Here is a 7792-nt window from a genome sequence, read left to right as displayed (position 1 = left end):
TTCTTCATTCTAAGCTGTTTTGAAACTATTTTTATTTTGTTTGTTTGGATACTATGACAAACGACAACTGGAGATGGGAAGAAATCTGATTGCATAGCTCACAAATTACATATAGTTTTGAGTCTGATCCTGTAAAAGGGCCCACACTTAAAACCTAGGAAAAAAGGCAAATTTAGGGCAAACTATCAATTATATTGTTCATGCTTTTTAAAAGGTTGTTTAAACTGTACAGTCGCATTTCAAAAACAAAATTCAGTCACAGCCTGATACATAGTGCCACTCTGGTGGGGAAGAGGTGCTTTTTAATAAATAATACAACACCTTGCAAGGCCTCAATTCCAGTTTTATGACAAATACAAACTTTTTCTAATAAGTAATTGAGGCTGGGAACTGGCATTAGCTCACCTTTCTGAAGTGGCAGATACAACTAGGACTGCCACACACCTACTGAGGTCCCTTCTACACTGTCCTTATATCCCAGGATCTGATCCCACGTCATCTGCTTTGAACTGGATTATATGAGTCTCCACTACCAGATAATCTGGAATAAGCAGATAATCTGGTATCAGATCCTGAGGTATAGTGCAGTGTAGAAAAGGCCTGAGACAGGATAATGAGCAGGAAAGTTTGTCATTTAAACATACTGTACATTTGTTTGAGGGAATGCAGCCGACATTCTTAATATCATAGGACTTCGTATCACACTTGTGTGTACTGCTCTCAGAGACACCAAATGAAACTATTCTGTATTCAAATAGCAGACTCCTCTCAGTTCTTATTTATAAAGAGAAGTTCTTATTGAGTGAGCCTCGCATAACTTCCTGACACATGAACAAACTAAATTAATGGATGAAAGCTGAGATGATCATAAATCTTCTAAATGATGCCATGCTCCATTCAGTTTCCATGGTTAGCACTAGCAGCACATTCCTAACCAAGTAGTGCAAGTAATAACTGAGATCCTATGTGGAGTTGATGCAGAGCTGTCCTTAGGTAGTTTTCTATAGTAGGCAAAGGTAATTTTTGCGAGACAACCCCCGCGCGTGCAGCGCGGGGGCGGGACTGCTTGGGGCGGGGCCAGGCGGGGCCACTTTCCCAATTCTGGCAGTATCCTTTCTGCCTGAATTCCTCTCCAATGCTTCTTCCATTGCCAGTAGCCTGGCTAGGCCTTCCCGCCGCGACCTGGCTGGGCCTTCCCGCCGCGCAGCCTGGCCTGGCTTCGCCCCGCATGGCCCTGCCCCTGCCCCGTGCGGCCCCGCCCCCCACGGGAAGGCCCAGAAAGGAGGAGAAGGAGGCGGGGGTGGCGCCATCCTCCTGGGGCCTCAACGGTGCTCCCCGGGACGATGGCACCACACGCAAAAGCCTACTTCACCTCTGATGATGGCATATAATGTGCTGCCAACTTACTTGTGTGCAAATTCTATAAAGGTTTGATAAGTTCAAGTTGTGTTATGTTCAAGGAGTGTTATGAGGAATACTATGACTGCATCTCACAGCCAATTCATGGCCATTTGGGTCAAAAACAGAACTGTATTGGACACCCTCCAGCTGCCATTTACAACATCACCCCCACAACATGGAAATAGACATGATGCTGCCTCAAGTGGTAAAAGATATTTATCACAGTATGTGATTTTCTTCAAATGTTTGCTTTGCACCTACTGTATTTTCTTTGGCCATCAGAAAGCCAGAAAAATTAGTTTGAAAATCTGATTGCTGAGGAAATTTTGTTATGAAATGGGGGTCAGGTTCATTGTAGCCATAGATATTCCCTTTCATGTCTAGATGTGATGCTAGATTTCTGGGAAATGTAGCATCACTGACCTGTCACAATAAGTGAAAACTTGGATCAAACAAGGATTTTGTTGTGAAGAGGACAATTAGTTTGATATTCTAATTCTTCTTCTTCCTCTTCTTCTTCTTCTTCTTCATTTTTATTCTGCTTTTCTCTCATGGGTGGGATTCAGAGTGGCATATAGTGATTAAAAAACATTGTGAAGATGAAGAAAATTTTGCTAGATAGCAAGAAGAAACTGAGACAGATTCTGACTGGATAGTGGAATATGAGATATTGTAAAGAGGGTGGCATGAGCCCACCATTTAAATAAGGAATTTGTCTGCTTCCAGGCTTAATGTCTGGTTATTGGGGGGAAATGGCTTTTTGAGGGGAAGAAGAAACTAGGACAGAAAATAAACATATCCTGCTACTCATCCTTGTTTCGATAAGCAACCCTCAGGCGTTTTAATTGTCATCATAAAAGGAATGTGAATCCAGGGATCAGGTGTGGCTCCTTCACATTCATATTTCAAAGGGGTCATCCTGACAAGAGATGAGGGGAAAAATACGAGAATTCACAAAATGTGAACTTTCCTGGATCATTCTCAGGGCATGAACATTCTTAATACATTCAAATGGTAGTTTGTTCTCCCACTTTCATTAGGGACTTAAAAAAATGAACCCCTCCCTGCAATTTCATCTATCTGCATCTGAAAAAAAAAATCCTCTCTAGGAATTTTCTAGGTCCTATAGAGAATGTTATGATGTGCTTTTGCCAGAAATTACTATATTTTCTTGGTCCTCCAAGACTACTCTATGGTACCATCAAGCAGAAGTTCTTCATTTCAGCAGTGTTTCTTTAGTATCTAGCCAGATGAAGATACAGGATTTCTCTCATGGCAACTCTGAGGTTTTAGTATTCAATGCTGAGAGCATACTGCTTTTCACTTTCAACCATTACTCTTGGACAACCCTTTTGAATTTTATTTCATCTCACCTCTATTTTTCTATCAAGAAGGTACCCAGTAGTATAATTTGGATCTGTTTTCTGAATTTACAATTTCTATAGCATTCTTTAAAATTTCAGATAATCTCATTAGGAAGTTGCTGCAAGGACAGAAATATAAATCAAAAGATTTTCCTTGCTTATGGAAATTATAATTCTTCCTGAAATGAAATAAAATGGCAGCACCTGCAAAACTGCAAGAATCCTAGGGGAAGTTTTATTTCAAAAAAAGAGGGAGCAAGAATAAAAGATTAATAGGGATGCTCCCCTGGATTTTTAGTCCATGCATTCCTCCCAGGCCTTTGTTTCAGGCATCCTATCAGCAGCACAAGTCCCAGCCTCTCCACCTGGTGTTACACCAGTTTCCCATAGCATTGCTCTCCTTTGCAGTCTGTGCACGGAAATGTGTCTGGAATGATGTGTAGCTCTGAGGTGAACACGTGGGTATGGCCCCCAGGTCCTGGGAAAGTGACCTGTAAAACAAATCGCAACTTTCTCAATGCTTCATGTTGCAGAAAGTGGGAAGGTAAGCTGTATGTGTAGCACAAAGACATCCCCAAGTGTTAATTGAGCTGCAGTATATAAGAAACAAGAGCCAGTATATATACAGTATATAAGAAACAAGAACCAATGTGGTGTAGTGGTTTGAGTATTGAACGATGAGGGCCAAAGTGGTAAGTGGCCCCTGAGGGCCAAAGTTCATATCCTATTCAGCCATGGCAGTCCTCTTGGGTAAGTCATATTCCCTCAACTTCAAAGAAAGGCAAAAGCAAATCTCCCTCTAACCAAATCTTGACCAGAAAGCCCTGTGATAGGTTCATCTTTGGGTATCATAAGTCAGAAACTACCCAAAGACACAGAACAAAGGTAAGAAATAAATCTTATACCTGCCACTATATTTTTAAACTTGTCTGATCTTGGAAGTTAGGCAGGGTCTGCCCCAGCTAGTACTCTGATGTGAGGATGCCAACAATTAGCAGAAACTGGTAAAACTGCCTCTGAGTATTCTTTACCTAAGAAATCCCAATTAAATTAAGAGGGCTACCATAAATTGACAGATGATTTGAAGGTATGCCAACATATCCTAGGAAATGCAGGGTAAAAATAAATAACTTCAATCAACTGTATCTCCATATATTTAGGCACGAATTCTGTAGTGGGGAGTTTTCTCTCCAATCAGATTCTTCATGCATTTTGTTCACCAGGTTCAACTTGATAATTACCTCTATAAAGAATCCTCTCCATCCCTTTAATGGTTTGTCCACTTCTGCCTTATAAACACCCTTCCTCTGCAAGGTCAAAAACATTGTTAATTAGCCTGCTTCTAATCATGAATGTTTATTAGTATGATATTGGTGGGATGTGTAACAAAATGATGCAGCAAAGGGTGCTCCTATTTGGTTCAGCTCCTTTTATTTATTTATTTATTTATTTATTTATTTGCAGTATTTATATTCCACCCTTCTCACCCCGAAGGGGACTCAGGGCGGATTACAATGAACACATATATGTCAAACATTCAGTGCCAACAGACAAACAACATACATTAGACAGACTCAGAGGCATTTTTAACATTTTTCCAGCTTCACGATTCCGGCCACAGGGGGAGCTGTTGCTTCACCGTCCAGTAGTGGCTGTACTTCCTCATTCCTTTCCTCGTGTTTTGCTGGCAGTTTTATGGTGTTGTAAATTAGCCTCCCGCATAAAGCGTCCCTAAATTTCCCTAATCGACAGGTGCAACTGTCTTTCGGGGCTGCATAGGTCAACAGCAAGCCAGGGCTATTAATGGTCGGAGGCTTAACCCGACCCGGGCTTCGAACTCATGACCTCTCAGTCAGTAGTGATTTATAGCAGCTGGTTACTAGCCAGCTGCGCCACAGCCCGGCCCCAGTGTGTACAGTGTGTTGTCATGCCACACTGTACCTTCTTAAAGGATGCTTTGGTTTCCCATCACTCCTGCTCTCCCGCTCCACCCACCAGTAGACAGCAGGATTGCATGGCTGTTTACTTAGAGCTTCTTAAGCTGCTTTGAGGTTCCTGCTTTTATGGGGTTTTGTCCCTCAAATATTTTTTCCATACATGAGAATCTTGCAGCTTTTTGCCCTAGATGCACCATTTTGCCCACAGAACAACTAACCCTTAAAAGCCCAATTATATGGTACTCAGGGGCCACTGGGTGCTGTTGCACACCAGGAAATGCAGTCATTGGCATTGTGAGCCACAGTGCAAGTACACTGCAAGAGATTTACACTCTGCCAGCCACTTTTGTGAAGACAGTGCAGTTTAAATCTGAGATCCACTTACCACTTTTTCAACACTGCATTGACACCACAGTACAGGCTGAGGTATACCGGGTCCCACAAATAACCGGAAATCCCGCCTGGAAATGACAAAGGAGAGATGCAACACAGTTAAGCTTATTGCCATCGAGCTTACAATTCAGAATTTGATAGTCCTTAAAGAATCCTACCTTTTAGAGCTAAGCGTGCTAGCAAAGTAACACTTGGTTGATGAGGGCTCTTGATCTGTGAAGAGATCAATAATGCCAGAAGTATTTGTCTAGGAAAGGGAGATGAAGCAAAAGAATGGTGATCATAAAGGATCTTTCTTTCAAATACCAATAATTCAAGTTTATTTTGTACAAGCAGTAAATGGGTTATGAACAAAATAGGTTCTGTTGGTTTATTCTTAAGTTGAATTTGTATGGAAGTTGGAACAGGTATATTTTTAAATAGTAAGTCCAGTCATTTAAAAAAATAAGATAGCATAGGAAAAGGTTAATGCTCCCATAACATTTTGTTTTGTTATCTCTCTGTTCAGAATATTTCACCTCCCTTTCTGTCCCTGTGACAATTGGATTTTGTAAAATTTGGCTTATTGTGGAAACAAGGATTGGGGATAAATCTTCAGTTGAGACACCCTTTTCCCATGATAACTCTTCCAGGAGTAAATTTCCCTTCCTAGGGGCAGATTTTCTCTCACTTCCTGTTGTCTCACCCTGTTTGTAATTAGGAGTAGTATGTAAATAAGATGTTTGCAACTTAGGGACTGCCTGAATTAGCTAACTAACTAAGCTTTTCCATGCATCCACAAAGCAAACTTGTATCATATTCAGACATAATCACTATAACATAGTTGAATTTATAATAACAACATACAAAATAGGTCTGAGATTATATCTTCTTGCCAGACAGGCTAAAAGTTTTTTCTCTTTGTCTGGCCAACTTTACACACTTTCAGTAGGACACAAAATTTGCAAGAACAATTAACTTTGAAAATGGTGAATCTGACATTTGCCAATCAATTTGAAGCCTGGAGAAGAACAGGTGTTTAATGACCAAAGTTTATGTTCATTTCCATAATTTGTCTGCAAATAGAAACATTTACCAAGGTTAGCGTGGAAGTATTTCTAGCAAGCCTCTCACCACAAATATTTCTGACACTGAGGTCTTAGATCTGAGGCTAATCAGGTGCTCTTGGTAAATGACTATGGCTGGAATTCTTCTGGGGTACCATACTTATTATTATTATTATTATTATTAACATTATTTATACCCCACCTTTCTCCCCATGAAGACTCAAGGCGGCTAACAATTCTAAACTTTAATCATAGTTTTAAAAGTGCAATACAAAAGTTAAAAAACAAGTAAATAGTACAGTGTGGATTAAGGTAAAAACAGATTAAAATACAATAAATACACTTAAAATAGCCTCTAAAACTCACAGTCTCCCCCCCCTCCCCAATCATATTCCCACCCACAATCTCCACAGCAGCCTGCCCCTTATCCTTCTCCAAATGCCTATTGGTAGAAGAAGATTTTGCCCTGGTCTCTCTTGGGAGTGAATTCCACAGTCTGGAAGCAACCACCAAAAAGGTCTTCTCCTCTGTTTCCACCAACTGCCCTTGAGTGGGAGGGAGGGCAGGGACAAAGAGAAGGCCCTCCCCAATAGATGCTAGATATCGCCCAGATTCATAGAAAGAGATGTGGTCCTTCAGATGAACTGAACCTGAACCATATAGGGCTTTGTAGGGACCCCACAGGCCAACGGCCAAGGAGTTGAACAGAAGTCCCCCAACACCACATTCTGGGTGTGGTTCTCCAGGAAGGAATGGAGCCATGGAAGAACAGTACCTCCAAGTCCCATCCTAGAAAGGAGGTTGGTCTGTATTTGTCCAGTACAGTCGGGTCTAGGGAAGGTTTTCTTACAAAGGAGAACAGGCAAAACCAGGTGACTCCAAGGGATTTTTGCCTTCCTTCATGATCTTTATCACCTTACTTACTGGTAAGGCATAGCAGCAAGATTATAGTTCAAATATCATTCCATTAACTAATTCTTGAACCAGGCACTTCAACATGTAATTATTAATATTGATGGCTGATGTGATTAATTCTTCTCACCTCAGTCCTGTTCCAGGTGATCTGGGGCCTTCTCAGGTTCTGCATGGTGCTGACATAAAAGGCTTTGAGTGAGTCCAGGAGAGTCACCCTTTGGCCCAAAAGAAGAGTATGAGCATGACCAATATTGGGAACAACCCTGCAAACCATAAGCAAGACATTCTCAAAGTCTACTCAGCACAAGTGAACACACAGAATAGAGCTTCCAAGCTTGGACAAACCAGGGGATTTGGGGTGGGGTGACAGTGAATTCGAATTCCACTCTTGCCTTTCAATATCAATCATCATCATCATCATCACCATCACCATCATCATCATCATCTTTATTTTTAGCCCACCCTCTCTCCCCAAAGGGACTCAGGGCAGCTTTCAAAGGTGAAAAATGGCAAACATTCAATGCCATGTGCAATAACACAATAAAACATCAAATCTTTAAAAATATTCACAGTAACTTTTTCCTACAGGTGACACAAACATTGATAAAGAATATTGAAGCAACTTGGAGGCTGTCTGAAGGAACCAAGTTGGTAGCATAAGCTTTCATAGACTAAGGACCTCATCACATGTGTGGAGGGAAAGCGTGGGGCAGCATGGGACAACAGAGGGCCTTAC

The 7792-nt window shown here is 41.3% G+C and overlaps 1 non-coding gene across 1 annotated transcript; it reads right to left on the bottom strand.

Annotated features, from left to right (window-relative positions):
• Nucleotides 1-2121: 2121 nt before the first annotated feature.
• On the bottom strand, nucleotides 2122-5165 carry LOC107982403 (uncharacterized). Its single transcript, XR_010002964.1, has 3 exons — nucleotides 5088-5165; nucleotides 4007-4072; nucleotides 2122-3256 (listed from the first exon to the last, which is right to left on the bottom strand). It is a non-coding gene; the product is annotated as an uncharacterized LOC107982403 (transcript).
• Between the last annotated feature and the right edge of the window lie 2627 nt (nucleotides 5166-7792).

Source organism: Anolis carolinensis, chromosome 2 (assembly GCF_035594765.1).
Source record: "Anolis carolinensis isolate JA03-04 chromosome 2, rAnoCar3.1.pri, whole genome shotgun sequence".
NCBI classification, from domain to species: domain Eukaryota; kingdom Metazoa; phylum Chordata; class Lepidosauria; order Squamata; family Dactyloidae; genus Anolis; species Anolis carolinensis.
The sequence above is the reverse complement of the archived record's forward strand: the minus strand, read 5'-3'. Positions and strand labels throughout refer to the sequence as shown.